Here is a 16,518-nt window from a genome sequence, read left to right as displayed (position 1 = left end):
AATTTGCATTTGTTTCCACTGATTACATACAATGTAAATTAAGTCGATGATGCAAATATGGCAAAAGGACAACATTACAGTGTTTAGTGGGTAATAACAGAGCTGAACTCACACAGCACTTTGGTTAATTTATTCTTGTATTAATTAAATATCATTACAATAAAAGTATATAATAAGAACAAATATGCTGATCATTTTCATTACACATATAAATAGTACAGCTTCTGTGATGTGATATTTTTCATATTTATTCAGTAAGGTTCTTGGCTTCTGTCTTTTTTAGTTAATGTAAATATACAGTACCGTGCATGTGAGTATTTTCACAAAATAAGAAAAACTATAACAAACGCTGTTTAAAAAAAGGTGATCAGCTGATTTGATGTGGTTAACAGAGGTTAATTTGTAAAAATAAACAAATAATTAAATACATGCATGAACCAGTGCAAGTGTCTAAAACATTTCACAGTATACTGTAATTTCTCCATGCATGTTGCCACACTTCTTATAGTCACATATTTAACATTTTCTGAACCCTTACACATTCCTTTATCTCAATACATGTTATCCTCACTTTCAGTGTGTCAGGAATGTAGATATTTCAGTGACGTCTTCATTCTGACCTGAAAGAGAGAAGCAAAGGTCAAAAATACAGCCTCATAAATTTGCCATTTATATTTCATTCATATTGGTTTCCTGGAATATGGGCATACAGATTTGGTTATTTTGTGTTTGCTTTATGGTTACATTAATCAAACTGAACTCTTCAGCACACATTGGTTTCATATCTATTCCTTTTCATTGTTATAATGTTAATATTTGTCTTTAGTTTGACATATTATTCATCCAACAAGTATGTGGCATGCAAAAGCAGAGCATTTGTACTGTATGTATTATATTGTTTATAGTGTTTCTGTATTATATGATTATAATGACACTAAAGCCTGTTCTCACTGTGATCAGACTGGTTCTCAAATACAAAGACACGTGTCATTTAGTCCTTGTGGACCAAGAATATAATCATGGGAAGGAAAGGACAGGCAGAAGAACTAGCAGGAAAATCAGCCCTGATTGCACTTTTGTGAGGTGGCAGCATGGTCAGCACTATCACAGTATATCGAAGCTGACAAAACAAGTGGCAACATCGCATAGTTGCTGACAAGGTTATGATGTGAGCTGTAAACAGTGTTGATATATTCGCCTTTGGCTTAACCCTTCTTGGCTTTAAGAATAATGGCATTAGTAGACAGTGCTTACAAGTCCCCTACTCACTTCACAGAAGTAGTAAAGTCTCTTCAGCTCTTAGCAGTGGCTCGAGCATCTGCTAGAGCTTTAGGTCCAAAGCCAAATCCAAAAGGAGAACTGCAGAGAGGGTTTAACTGACTCGTTCCCCTTAGAAATCTTATCAACAAATCGTAATAGCAGCCACCATGCAGGGTCAGAAATTAACAAGGGCTTGTGGCAAAAATGCCACCAAAATGAACAAAAAATGCCCCTGCACAATTAAACAATGTACTGTATTATGGCTGTCACGATCAAAATAAAAATGTGAAAATGAATGAAAAGTATGAATTAACTGAAAGCGGAATTACTTGCTTTTATGCACAGTTCATTGAGCTGCAAAATGTGTTTCTGTTGAACTTCTGTGAATCGGCGTAGCTATGTCGATTCACGAAAATAAACATTAGCCAATCAGAGGTGCTTAGATTTCAGTCTGCGCTGAAAATGTGCCAATTGGAGGTACTTCATCACTAGATCAGAGCCGTTGAATGATAAGTATGATAAACAAAAAATATATGATAATGTCTAAATGCAGAACCTAAAAAAATAAGTAAGCAATTAAGTCCAGTAATACTCTTCTGAGCAACTGGACTAGAACTGTACCATATAAGTACTTTGATTAAACAGCCATACAGACATCTAGTGGTTAAACCATGGCATTGCATACAAAATTATTATTATTATTTATTTATTTATTTTTGGTCACCAAAAATCTAATTTGCCTCTTTGCATTGGAATCTAAAAACATTTTCTCTATTTTAACCTACACTAATTGTAATAAGATTAATAAATAAATTAGAAAATAATATATTTTAAATAGTAAGCATAATTACTGCACGTATTATCCACCACAAATACTGTCTTTAAAATATGAAGTAAATTTTGTTTAAGTAAAATATCGTTTTTTTCTATATATAATACATATAGTGGAACATCTATAGCAAGACAAGTTTTGATATGAAGTGATGCAGAGTTTATTTAGAGTAAGACAATCTGGACTCACAGTAAACTTCTTGTGGGTATCATCACATATGGGGGTGAAAGGAAATGAGGAGGCAGATATTCTGGATAAACATGCTTTAAAACATTTACAAATTGAGGTTGAAGTGGCATTAAGTAAAACAGAAGTAAAAAGTATACAAATAAAAGCAAATAAAGCAAATAGCAAATAAAATAAAAAAAGAAATAGCAGAAGAAATGGGATAGTGGAATAAAAGGTAGACATTTGCATTGCATACAAGAAAAGGTTGTGTGGAAAGAATGGAAAGAGGAAAGAGGATGTATTAATATCAAGAATGTCTATTGGACATTGTTTGTTAAACCAAGAACTGCATAGAATAGGGAAGCATGAAACCGGAAATTGTGAAAAATGTAACCAAGCGGAAACAGTAGAACATGTACTCATTAAGTGTGAGGGATATGAAAGCAAGATTTAAATTAATTCAAGTTAATTAATTTATTAATTTATTTAAGTTATTTATTATTATTCTATTTGAAAGAAACAGGATTGATTAACAGTATTTAGGGTTAAGTTGGATTTTTTTTTTTTTTTTTTTTTAAGGTCTATTTTTGCCTTTATTGCAACAGGACAGATCAGAATTGACAGGAAGTAAAGTGGGAGAGAAAGGGGTAATGTGATCAGGAAAGGTCCTCGAGTCAGGATTCGAACACAGGTCCCCCAGAGCACAATGGCACTGTATGTTGGCACACTGCCCACAATTGGTGCCAACAAGTTGGATTGTTTTTTTTTGTTTTGTTTTTTTTTTTGTTTGTTTTGTTTTGTTTTGTTTTGTAGTTCTTGTTTTAGGCTTCTATAGGCTACTATTATGTGCTTCACACTCCTACTTTCCAGTAGGTGGCGGGAATGTATCTTTTCAGTCGGTCTGCCAACCGCCAATAAACTCTAGAAGAAGAAGAAGAGGAGGAAGCTGCTTATCATTTAATGAATCGACAGCCTATCTGCTAATCTTCAGCATATTTTACACTAAGCAATAATTTTGGATTGAACTATTTTGAGAGTTTACCACAAAAAAAAAAAAAAAAAAAATCTGTGTTATAACAGAAGTCACTGACTTTTTGCGACAGATGGGATTCACAATGATTAGGGAAAAGGGATGCTCTAAGAGGGGTGCATTGAGTGAAAGACCTGGAATGTCAGGAGATGAAGGAAATAAAATTAGGAAAACTGGGGTTAGTGAAGAGTTTGTTGTGTTGTTTAAGGTTAAGGGTAATGATCGGGGGATGCAGGATTTAGAGCATTGAATCTATTAAAAGTTACTAGCACTTTGGAAAGTCAGATAGGCAAAAATTTTCAGGCCAAGTTATTGTACAATGGAATGTTGAGAGTGTGTTGCAAAAACAGGAAACAGTATGATGATGCTAGAGGTGTGGGGAAGTTGGTGGTCAAGGTGGAGGCTTTGGTTCCTAGAGAATTTCAACAGGGAGTTGAGGGAGTGGAGTATGGAGTGTTTGCAGGTTTATCTGAGAAAGAAATCCCAGAAAATGTTAAAGGGGTCCAAGTCACTGAAGTAGTGCTATTTAAACAAAGAGATGGAGCTGGAGATCCACCAGTACTCTTAACGTTTAAAGATGATGTTCTGCCACAGAAAGTGTTTCTAACGAGTATGGCATATAATGTGAGGGAGTACATTAAGCCACCGTTGCAATGCTATGATTGTCAGAGGTTTGGACATGTTGCTGGGTCTTGTCGGGGGGAAAAGAAGGTGTGCAAAGTGTGGTGGAGATCACTCAATACAAAACTGTAAGGCAGAGGTCCCAAAGTGTCCTAATTGTGATGGGAATCATATGGAAGGGTTCTATGGTTGTGAATGCTTTGTTCAGGCTAAACGTGTACAATTTGTGAAGGATCAAAACAAGGTGTCGTATGCAGAGGCAGTTCAAAGAGTGGCAAGACAGCATGGAAATGGAAGATCTACAAATGACATGGTGTTAGGAAGCCAGAGTGTTGAGCCAAATTTGTCTCTTGTGCTCCCATCTGACATGTTGTTCTTTAATAAGGAGTCCTTTTTGTTTTTGTTTCAGATGTGTTGGTGGGAGCTAAGAAAGCAGTTAATCGATCAGATATTATCAGGTTAGTGGTGGAGGCAGCAGAAAGATACTTTAAAATAAACAATTGCCAGACAAGTTACATCAATACATGACGGCTAGTCAGTGTAAGGAGAGATCACAATTGTTGAGGGTTACTAGTATGGAGGATGTTGATGGGGAAGAGGATTTGTATCCTCGTTAACATCTTAATGTGGTATATACTTAAATGGAATGCCCGGAGTTTGATTGGAAATGGTCAGGAATAAAAGCGTTTTATTGATGAGTTTAAAGAAGTGCCAGAATTGATTTGTATCCAAGAGACATGGTTAAAACCACAGTTAGGGTTTATAATTCCAGGATATGATTGTATTAGGTTAGATAGGACTGATAGATCAGGTAGGGGATGTGCAACTTTTGTTAAAAATGGAAAGTTGATATTAATACTAAGATGGAGTGCTTGGTTGTGGAGATTTGGACTAGTCACAATCCTGTTTCTGTGATAAATTATTACAACCCCTGTCAATCATAATCCAATATGGGCTAGTGATCACAGGGATAAAAATGGTGTTATAATAGAAGAATTGTTAGATACGTATGAGTTAGTAGTGTTAAATGATGGTAGGCCTACTAGGTATCAAATTGTGAGAAATACTAGTAGCCATATAGACTTATCAATTGCTTCTTCAAATTTAACTAGAGTAGGTGAATGGGATGTTTTAGATTCATATACAATGGGCAGTCATCATTACCCAATTTTATGTAGATTTGGAAGGGATTTGAGAAGTGAAGTAGAAGAGAGTTCCTGGATATAATTTCTCTCAGGCTAGGTAGGATAAATTTCAGATTCAAAAAATGTTAGTGTTGGTAGAGGAATGGGGTAATACATCGGGATTTAAAATTTTAGCATCTAAGTCAAAATATATGATATTAGGTTTAAAAAGAAAATTACCTGATATAGGGCTGTATATGTATGGGTCTCCATTGGAGAAGGTAAAGGTTTTTAAACTTTTAGGTGTTTGGTTTGAAGAACGTATGACTTGGGCTGGATCTGGCTGGATGTGAATGGGGGGCCAATAGAGAGATGTTATTGCTAATTTATCATGATCAGGTCCATAATTGATTATGGGTCCTTTGTATATGGGTCTGCTTCTAAAACTGTTTTGAATAAGTTAGATGTGGTGCAAACAAAGGCCTTGAGGCTTTGCTGTGGGGCGTTTAGAACTTCCCCAGTTCCTGTGTTGCTTATTGAGATGGGCGAAATGCCCTTATGGTTAGGGCGTATTAAATTAGGATTACAGTATTGGGTAAACCTCAGTGGATGTAATTATATGTATTCTGCTAGGTGTCTGCTACAAGAGTTGGTTAGAAGAAGAAATATAATAGTTTTTTCTTAATGTAAATCAGTGGGCTAAGAAGTTAGGACTGGACCAGGAAAGTATTTGGGAGAGCTGCATTTGGGGTGTATGTGGAGACATTAGTGTTAAAAATTGGTCGACATATTTCGAATGGAAGTTCTGTTCTTACTACTGAATTAATGGCAATTTTATGGGCTTTTTGGTGGATTGAAGAAGCCAGACCGAAAGAAGTTCTCATCTGCTCTGACTCTGCAGCAGCTCTAGAAACTATAAGAGCAGAAAAATCTAAAGTGCGCCCTGGTATTGTAAATGATATCTTGAGTGTGCTTTTTTGAGTTGGGTTTGCTTGCAATATCTCTTTTTGTTGGGTACCTGGGCATGCTGGGGTGATAGGGAATGAGCCAGCAGATTATATAGCAAAGGAGAGTTTAGGAAGAGAAATAGATAGCCATGTTTCCTTGGGAAGGGTGGAACTGAGGGAAAGAGTTAAAGAGGGATTAATTAAAGAATGGCAGAAAGGATGGGAAAAGGAAATCAAGGGTAGACACTATTTTTCCATACAACCTAGAGTTAAGAAAAAATGTTTTTGTACATGGGGAGGGCAGTAATGACGGAAAGATATAAGAAGAAGAAAGCTACTGCGCCCGACTGCTCAATCTGACACAGACGCCTCGCGAGATTTTTGGCACACGTCAGCATGACATCAAAGCAAGGCGGACGTAACTCGGACACATTTTTTTCATTTTTTCATCTCCCGGTGATCACCGGTGATTGGTTCTACGCAGATTTTGCTTATCTCAAATGAGTCTATAGTTACGTTGTGGCGAATGAATTGTTCTACCTATTGGATTGTGTCCAAAAACAGTTTTATTGTTGTACAATGTGACTAAAATAGAGTTAGATTGATGCACGCATGCCCAGTAGCTAGAGCTGTATTCCTTCTAGCCTTAACTGATGTATCTGGGAATTTCACTTTTCCGATTGCCGCGACGTGTTACATCGCTACGACGAAACTTTGGTCACCAGATTACGTTGCAGTTATGTAACAATTACGTTATTTTGTTAGCTGGGTTGCATGTACACAGAATATATTTGTAATAATTTCTATAGCATGTTTGGTCTTTTTTTTTTTTTATCACCGTCTTCATTAAGCCACGTTTTCTTTGTGGGAGAAAAACGCTTAACATGCAATTTAGCATTTTCTGTTTCTGGTTATGTTTATATACTGGGCTATTCTGTTTGTCTGTATGATTTATTAATAAGGTGTGTACTGATTTTGGTCCTCCTTGGTTTTGCGAGGGAACGCAAAAGTTTTGCAAAAGAACGCAAAAATATTTGAAAACATTTTTCCTCCCAATCTGAATTTTTTTTTCACTCTGATTTTTTTTCATCACAAGTCCCTCCCGGGGCTCCGTACTACGACATCTTCCACCCGGAAATGGTAAAAGGGTTAGAGTTAGATGCTTTCAGTTTTCCGTAAAATCGTAGTAAGCCTATTTCGCAAATTAAGTACACGCTAAATTAATTAAATCGAGGCAACATGATTATCAGGTATGTTTATAATTTTTTTCATTATTCTTCATTATAGTCGAGACGAGCCACACATCCCATGTATTACTGGTCTACCACGATATGTGCAAAATGAAAGTTTGCCTGCTTGTATCTGGCCTGGTTTGTTTTGTTCCTCACCTAAACTAGCATAAACAAACAAACAAACAAACTCTTTCAAGGTCATTAATGCATTAATCGTGGTTTGATTAATTAACCTTTAGCGAGTTGCAGGTTATCACATATATCTGTTTTAGCCATGAGCATGATGTATTGCCTTTGTGTCGAAATAAATAGAAGCATCTGTTAATTTATTTGTGCATTTTGCACATTTACAACCTATTTAATCTCATTTAATGTTTATTTTATAAATATTAGATAGAAATTAGAATAGAAGAATTACAATTTAACTTTGTTTCATATCTTTAAGTAGAAGTGTACAGGTATGTGCCAAAAAAAATTGAATATCGAAGTCCATTTATTTCAATAATTTGTTTCAAATAGTGCAACTTGTATGTTATATTAGTTCACTACACACAAAGTGAATATTTCAAGCCTTTATTTGTTTCAATTTATGATTATGGATTAAAGACAAAAAAAACAAACAAAAAAAACAAATCCAGTATTTCACAAAATTAGAATATTTCATGTGACCAGTAAAAAAAGGATCTTAAACACATGTTGGCTTTCTGAAAAGTGTGTTAATGTACTGTATTATGTCCTCAGTACTTTCTTGGGTCTTCTTTTGCACTAATTACAGCATCAAGGTGGCGTGGCATGGAGTCGATCAGCCTTTGACACAGTTGAGGTGTTATGGTAGCCCAAGTTGCTTTGATATTGGCCTTCAGCTCGTCTGCATTTCGGGGTCTCTGTTCCCTCATCTTCCTTTTGACAATACCCCATAGATTTTCAATGGGGTTTAAGTCAGGCAAGTTTGCCAGCCAATCAAGCACAGTTATTCCATGGCTATTAAACCAGGTACTGGTAGTTTTGGCTTTGTAGGCAGGTGCCAAATCCTGCTGAAAAATAAAATCATCATCTCCAAAAAGCTTGTCGGCAGCAGGAAGCATAAAGTGCGCTAAAATTTCCTGGTAGACAGCTGCGTTGACTGTGGACTTGATAAAAGACAATGGACCCACACCAGCAGATGACATGGCTCCCCAAACCATCACTGACTGTGGAAACGTCACACTGGACTTTAAGCAGCTTGACTTTTGTGCCTCTCCGGTCTTCCTTCAGACTCTGGGACCTTGATTTCCAAATGAAATGCAAAATTTACTTTCATCTGAAAACAGGACTCGGGACCACTGGGCAACAGACCAGTACTTTTTCTCCTTAGCCCAGCACAGACGCTTATGACATTATTTTTGGTTCAGGAGTGGCTTGACGCATGGAATTCTACAGCTGTAGCCCATGTCATGCAGACGTCTGTATGTGGTGGTTCTTGATGCACTGACACCAGCCTCAGTCCACTCCTTATGAAGCTCCACCAGATTTCTGAACCGCCCTTGCTTGACAATCCTCTCAAGGCTACGGTCATCCCTGTCACTTGTGCACCTTTTCCGGCCACATTTTTCACTTTTTCACACTCTGTTAATATACTTCGATACTACGCTCTGTGAGCATCCAGCTTCTTTTGCAATTGCCTTTTGAGACTTTTCCTCCTTATGGAGGGTGTCAATGATGGTCTTCTGCACAAGCCTACTATGCCAGACTGAGACAATATTTCACTTGGTGTGTAGTGAACTAATATAACATACAAGTTTCACTTTTTGAAACAAATTATTGAAATAAATGGACTTTCCCTCGATATTCTAGTTTTTTGGCACATACCTGTATTTACTGTGACACACAATTTATCTTTTGAAATGTAGATAAGGCAAATTAACCACCAAGACCAAAACCATGAAATTCTAAGTTTTAATGGCAGTGATTGACTTCCCATCATACTTTTAGTTTGAGCAACTAGTGAACAAACTGTATCTACCCTGATCTTGCGATAGTATTGACATCACAGAGAGAGCTTTTCTAATCTGCGTGATCACTGGTGATCATTTCTGCGCATCTGAAACAAGCCTGTTGCCAATGTACTAGCTAAGATTAAGGACATTTAAAAAACTTGTTTTTTGTTTTCCTGCAGATACTGTTTTATCATTGTGTTTGCAGTGCAGATAAACAAAGGTGAGCTTCTGAACTACATTTGAAAGGTAAATTCATTTCACATGTGTGAATGTCAGATTCTGTGTTTACAGTTAAAGTTTGTGTGATTTCAGTGTGTCTGCAGGTCACAGTAGAGGCTGTTATTGGTGGTTCTGTTGTCCTGCCATGTTCTTCAGCTGAAAGTAAACTTGAACTTAAAGAAATGTTTGTGTTTTGGAGAGACAAAGACAGTCGGATTATTTATGATTTAAATGAAGGTACAGATTCTTTAAAATCACAGGACCCACGGTATAAGAACAGAGTGCAAACTTTCCCTGACGAGTATAAGAGAGGAAACTTCTCCATTAAACTCATCCATCTCACTCACGCTGATGCAGGACAGTTCAACTGCTATATCACACCCTCAGATGAACAGGAGACTGTACAACTGATCATCAAAGGTGGGTAAAAAATAATACATTTTTAGCCAAATTAAAAACAGCCTGAATTCTGCCTGAATGTTTCTGTATACAGTATGAATTTTCATAGTGCTGTAATGTTGTTGTTTTTTCCCCCAGAATCAACAGGACAAGAAAACCATGGACCACAAACACAATTAGAAGGGTGGCAAATATTGCTAATCTGTGTTTTTATTCTGTTGTTTTTGTCTGCAATAGCCTATTTCATATTTAAGTGGAGAAAAAGACCTTAAGCTTCGCTATCCACCTGTTGCCAAGGGGCGCTACTGTAAGGCAGCTTTATTTTTTTTTACTAACCACCAGATCGTGCTGTTTTTCGACACACTCGAAGCTTTGAAACTTTTCCTTAAACTTTTCTCAAAGTGCTTCACAAGGCTTCATTTGCCTGTGACTACTGTCAACTGTTGAATGAATGAGTGTCACAACCCATTTATTTACTTCGAACCGGAAGAAGCTTCCACTTTTGACGCAAGGCCTCATTGGGTGTAGGAAACTTGTGTGTAGAAGGAACAGTGGCAAACTGAAGGTTTTATTAGATTCACTTTCTCTCATCTTCTGACTTTATTGCAGTTTAAATTAAACTTCTGTCAGGACCACTGTCGTCAAAATGATAGACAGTTAGCATACAGTTGGTTTGGCGGGATGGTTCTGTTCTGGGCAAAAACTCCCTGCCCATCTGTGCAGCATGCCATGACTGAGCAGGGAGAGCTGCAACAATAACCCCCAAGGGTAACAGAACAGAATAAGCAGATATCATTAATGTACTTAATGATGTTTAAGTGTAAGACATTATTCGGATAAAAGGAGTCTGATTCAATGAGGAATATCAGAAGCTAAGTCCTGACAGTGGCAAAAGGAGGAGCTGGGGATGGAGAAGGGTGTTTTGCTCCTGAGCAAGCGACAAGCTGACGAATAATACTTAATAGAGCTTATATAGGAATGTCATGATAGGAGTCGTATTCCTATAGGTAGATGTGATCAGCTGAGAGTCAGCTGATGCGAGCTTGACTCACGTGACCTGCCAGAACTAACGCTACATGCTTAATTTTCAGACAAATCTGTACAACTTGCACTGCTTCTTTCTGGTACAAAATACTGTTAAGGCCTCTTGTGCCTGAAGCGTCAGTGGTGTGTCAGCAGTGCATGTTTTTTGGCAGAAGTGTGAGTGACATGTCTTGCAAAATCATATTTTATGCTGCAGTTTCAATGAAGCACATCTCATGCTGTGCTCACCCTTGCAATGTGAAACAAACATTATCACTGTAAAATCACTGTGCACTGATTTTTCTTTATATGTAACAATAAGATTTGGAAACACTCAAACAAGAAACATTGTTTTTGCTGTCAATATTTTTTTTTTTCATGTTGTGTTTGTCAGAATAAATGTACTTTGTAATCCTGTGCATGTCTTGTTTGTTAATATGATAAAAATATATGCATTTTATACTATGTGAGACAGGTGTGTGTGACCGAGATGGCTTTTAGCTGGTTTTGCAACTGAACTTTCTGAAATCTATCACAAGCTTAAATGTGTTTTTATACAACAGTTCGGGAAATAAGAAGTTGTGTTATATTTTAAACACAATATTATGTGCTTTTGCTTCATTTTGCAGAGAACATATTACCTTTGAAGCCATAGCAGAATTGTTGCGAGTCTCCGAGCAACACAGTAGTGTTCAGGGGCGCAGATGGGGGGGACCAAGCTGTCAGCAGATGATTTCAGCTCGACGAATAAACATGCAAAAAAGCATTGTCACCGACAGTTTCACTTTTCTTTTTGTTTTCATTTTGAAAAGCTATCATTTAATTCACGTTACCTTATAGAGGCTTTCTTTTAATTTAATTTGATTCTGCAGTGTTTGCTAAACGTTCTGTAATTTATTAGTCGGCAGGCTAATACAGCATGTGGTACCATGCTTCATCATCTTCGTTTTGTAGCCTGTTTTATTGTTGTTATGCTTTTAATAAAGAATGGGCTACCAATGAATCCGTCTTTTGTTTTAGTATTAAAAAGTGAAAGGTGTATAAATGTAAGCAAAACAGAAAATAATCTTTTCTTGTAAAACGTGACAAGATCGCGAATTCGAAAGTGAAAGCGTCTGAAGCCCGACTTATAGCTAAAGAGGAACTCCCGTTCACAAAATTCAAACCAAAAACAATACTACTGGTGAAAAAAAAAACGTATGGGTTGAGGGTTTACCACTTTCGTTACCATATAACTATAAAATATATGATAAAAGTTAATCAGCATGCCCTGGTTAAAGTTGTAGCCAAAAAAAAAGAAAAAGCGACCAATTTTTGTGTTCCTGCGGCCAACTGAGAAAATTAGTCGCAAATGAGCGACCCGTGGAAAAAATGAGTCTGGAGCACTGGTCAGCCTGCGACTGATTCTAAAGCAGTGGCGGCAATAATTAGGGAGCGGCGGCAAGGACAATGACGGCGTATTTCCACTACAGCGTAGTGAGTGGAGCAGAGCGGAGCGTTTTCCATTCATTCCTATGGAAGCTGAGCGTAAAACGCTCTTGAGGTGCATTAGGGGATTGAAAGCGGCACGGAGAAAGCGTTGAGAGCGGCTGAGAGCGTCGAAAAGATGGGGCATTCCTGAACTTTATGCAGATCTCGAGCGCAAACGCCGGGCGTCAACCAAACGCTTTGAAAAGTAGATTCTGATGTATGCTTGCGCGAAATGCAGCTGGAGGGCAGGAAGTGATATTTCTCCATAGGAATCACTAGCAGAAACTCAAAAATGCCTATGTTTTGTGTTGTTTATGGATGCTCAAATCGGTCAAACCGAGAAACCACAAAATATATTTTATCATGTATGAAAATTTGCTGTTCATAAGGGCGGAAAGGCAAGAAATTGACTGAAAAGCGCAGGAAAAAGTGGCTTGTAAACCTCCGTCTGTGGTCAGGAGGAGAGTCGGATAATGCTTGTGTGTGCAAATGGTTAAGAAAAGATATAATATGTTAAGATATTAATAAAGAAATATATAAATATATACAGGGTGAGACAGTGAGAATTCACCTAATGCTAAACGCCACACGTAGACACAATGTAAGATATTATATTTGTAGTTCCGAGAGCGTCATTGATTATAACGGAACATTGTGAGATTGCAATAAATTGAAGTGAGTGACAGCTTTTTAGTGACTATATGGAAGCGCTATTTGCTCGCTTTCTATAATCAGTTCGGAATTTGAATAAAAGTTTCGCTTTACGTGTTGCTAACAGGACCAATAGCCACAAAACCCTGCACATGCAGCGAACTTTCAGGAGTGACTGAAAAAGCAGAACGGATGAGATGGAGGAATGTCTGTACTGTACAAGAGAAACGTATAAACAGAAAATCACAACATATGTTTGATGTGATCCTTATGTTATGAAGAGGAGTGATTTTTCAACTAAATTGAAATAGCTGCCTCAGTTGCCTGTCATCGAGGCGGTGGAAATAAGCTATGCAACTAAACCTGATAGCAAACAAACTCTTTCGAAAGTGATTCCCACATTTATATGAAGGATGCAGGATATATGTCACTCCTGAAACTACTGCTGTACAGGGTTTTTGGCCATTGGTCCTGTTAGCAGCATGTAAAGCGAACTGATTATAGAAAGCGAGCAAATAGCGCAAAAATTTTTTTTTTTTTTTTTTTCAAATTCTGAATTGATTATAGCCTAGAAAGCGAGCAAATAGCGCTTTCATATAGTCACTAAAAAGCTGTGACTCACTTCAATTTATCGCAGTCTCACAAGGTTCAGTTGTAATCAACTGCAAATATAATATCTTATTTGCATTGTATCTACGTGTGGCATTTAGCATTGAGTGAATTCTCACTGTCTCACCCTGTGTCTATTTATATATTTCTTTATATCTTAATATCATTATATCTTTTATTAACCATTCGCACACACAAGCATTATCTGACTCTCCTCTTGACCGCAGACGCAGGTTTACAAGTCACTTTTCCCTTTTTTTTTTTTTTTTTTTTTTTTTCAGTCAATTTCTTGCCTTTTCCTCCTTATAAACAGCAAATGTTCATACACGATATGAAACAAAATTTCTCGGTTTGACCGATTTCCATAAACAACGGAAAACATAGTCATTTTGAGATTCTGCTATTGATTCCTATAGAGAAAAATCACTTCCTGCCCTCCACCTGCATTTCGCGCGTCCTCAGAATCACGTGATAATAATTAAAAAAATGTGGCTATGTTTTATTTTTTTTACATAATCATGTTTTTTTTTGTTTACAGTCATGCTTTAACAGACATTAACATAAGACAATACTGCAAAAAAGTGTATTATGAAGCTTTTATATTTATTGTCTAACATTCCCAATTTTCTGATGCATGTCCTTAATGCTGCTCTCGAATCGCTATTGCGGTACTTTGATGACACACGTGACAGTCACGAGGCGTCGGCACCGCCTCAAGTCGGACAAAATTTCTAACCGGCATGCACTTCTTCAAGTCAGAATTTGATCGAGCTGCGCAGCGCTGCGTTAAGTCGAACACACCTATTGTGTTTTGTCACATGTTCGTGTTGGAGAGTCACAGGGTTACGTGAAATTGGGAATATTAATCACCTGTTTAATTAGAGATGGCAGGGAGAGGGGGTGAGCAGGGAAGATGTATTCTTTGTTGACCAACATAATGCAAACTTATTCAACAAAACTTGATACCATCAGTCTGTACAATAAAGAAGAACAACGAAGGGAATTTTTGCCTTACCAATGTTTTATTGTTGTTGCGTTGCAAATGCACTGAGTTCCTGTTTTAGCCTCTCAGCGGTGTTTGGTAATTACAGAGTAGCCGCTATATTATGTCAACAAAGACTTCACTTCTCGGAGAACGTATCAAAAAGGATTAAGTATACATCACATTGCAGAGTACAGAATTCTGCTCAATTGGAAAAGAGAATTCTACAGCTGCAGAAATTTAAACGCCAACGCAAACCGATCAGCAAAGCTCTTAGGAGAAGCAAGCAAACAATCACCACATAGGTAGGCCTGCTGGGCTTTGTGTTACTCGGCTGTGCTGTTTTGGATAGCATGCTGTTTGAATCATGTATGCTGTTTCATCCATTAGGGATGATCATGTGGTTGTGTTATTGTTTCTTGTCTGGCTTCACTTGGTTTTGTCCAGAGCTCTGGTGTTGGCAATTTGTTGTTGGCAGTTTGTTTTGTGTGGTAAATAATGTTGCAAGAGTTGACAGAGTTTGTTTACATGTCGCTGATTCAATGAATATTGTTGACTTGATGGGAAACGCATAAACATGAATGAAGCAAGTGTTGATAATGTCGCTGGCTTTGAAATGGATGGTGGTAAAAGAGAAACTAAACTCACTGCAAAGGCTTTAGCCAACAAAATTGAAAGTCTTCAAAAGGAACGAAAGAAAGATGTCAATAAAATTAAAGGACTCATTCCAGAGATGAAAAGTCTGATGATAAGAAAAGAAAATGTCTCTTAGGTGCAAATGCTGTTTAAAACTCTTGTTCAGCTTTGTGAAAATGCCAACAAGCAACATGATATGGTCATTCCTTTACTTCCTGAAGAGGAACAGGAAAAACAAAACAAATGTTTTTTAAGTATCATGAAATACAGCAACACATTTAAAGATACTGTTTAACATTGCTTGAGTTGTCCAGAAGAATCACTGGAGAATAGTGTTCCTGTTCAGTCTGATGCTGGTGCAACACAGGAAGAGTTTACCATTCCTCAAGTCACAGTTCATGCTTCATCCATTGTTATATCAGGTCATTTGCAAGATGACATCAAACCCAATGATAGTTTATCAAATGTGGGGAGCAGATTATCCAAAAATGAAAGTTCAGTTGTTGAAAGAAGATCTGAGATATAGTCAATTTCTTCTGTACGTCTCAAAGCAGAGGCTGAGTTGACTGCATTGTTGGAGAAACATGAACTAGAGGATCAAGAGGAACAGTTACAAAGATGAAAAGAACAACTCTACCTTCAAGGAGAAAATGAAATTCAAATGGCCAAGTTGAATGTTCTGAAATCTCAAAGTGTGACAAGCAGTAAATCGAGTCATTCAGGAGAAAGACATTCTAATTCAGAGACAAAACAAAAGAAAACACAAAGTCTTCATGCCAGTGCTAAATTATTTGTTCCTCAAATGTCTGTAAAAGAACAAAGTTTTTGCGTTCCATAAACTTCTGTGGATAGAACCCTTTTTGTTTTCTGAAAAAAAAAAGCCCAAAATGTACAGAAACATCACATAATGTAAATAAGCTGTTACAGAATAAGAATATGTGAATAACTCAATTTTGATTATAGAGATAGATAAAACCTTATAATTCCAGACGGCGATGCTGACTTTGCATTATTATTGAGTGGCTCTGTAGTTACTGCAGAGATTGCTGATGAGGAACCCTGCAATCCCCCAGTATCTGCCACACCAGAGTATTTGCATGTCATGTTTGCAATTACTCACGTCACATCAGAATCCACGGATCCCACTCACGTCACCTCAGCGTCTATGGAGCTTGCTCACGTCTTGCCTGCTACTCCAGGGCCTGTTCACATCATGCCTGCCAAGATAGCCCCCAGCCCAGAGTCTCTTTGCAAAATGGCCGCCATGCCTGAGTACCCGGCCTGAGCCTCGCTATACCATGGTCATCACTTCAGAACCGTGTCATCATGCCTGCCACTC

General features: G+C 37.5%; 1 long non-coding RNA gene across 1 annotated transcript in view; it reads right to left on the bottom strand.

Moving 5' to 3' along the window:
* Positions 1-315: 315 nt before the first annotated feature.
* LOC127158611 (uncharacterized) overlaps positions 316-16,518 on the bottom strand; it is a 40,593-nt gene continuing 24,390 nt past the window's right edge. Inside the window, exon 3 of the long non-coding RNA XR_007826204.1 lies at positions 316-620. This is a non-coding gene — a long non-coding RNA (uncharacterized LOC127158611). The remainder of the gene's footprint in view (positions 621-16,518) is intronic.

Source organism: Labeo rohita, unplaced genomic scaffold (assembly GCF_022985175.1).
Source record: "Labeo rohita strain BAU-BD-2019 unplaced genomic scaffold, IGBB_LRoh.1.0 scaffold_160, whole genome shotgun sequence".
NCBI lineage: Eukaryota > Metazoa > Chordata > Actinopteri > Cypriniformes > Cyprinidae > Labeo > Labeo rohita.
The sequence above is the reverse complement of the archived record's forward strand: the minus strand, read 5'-3'. Positions and strand labels throughout refer to the sequence as shown.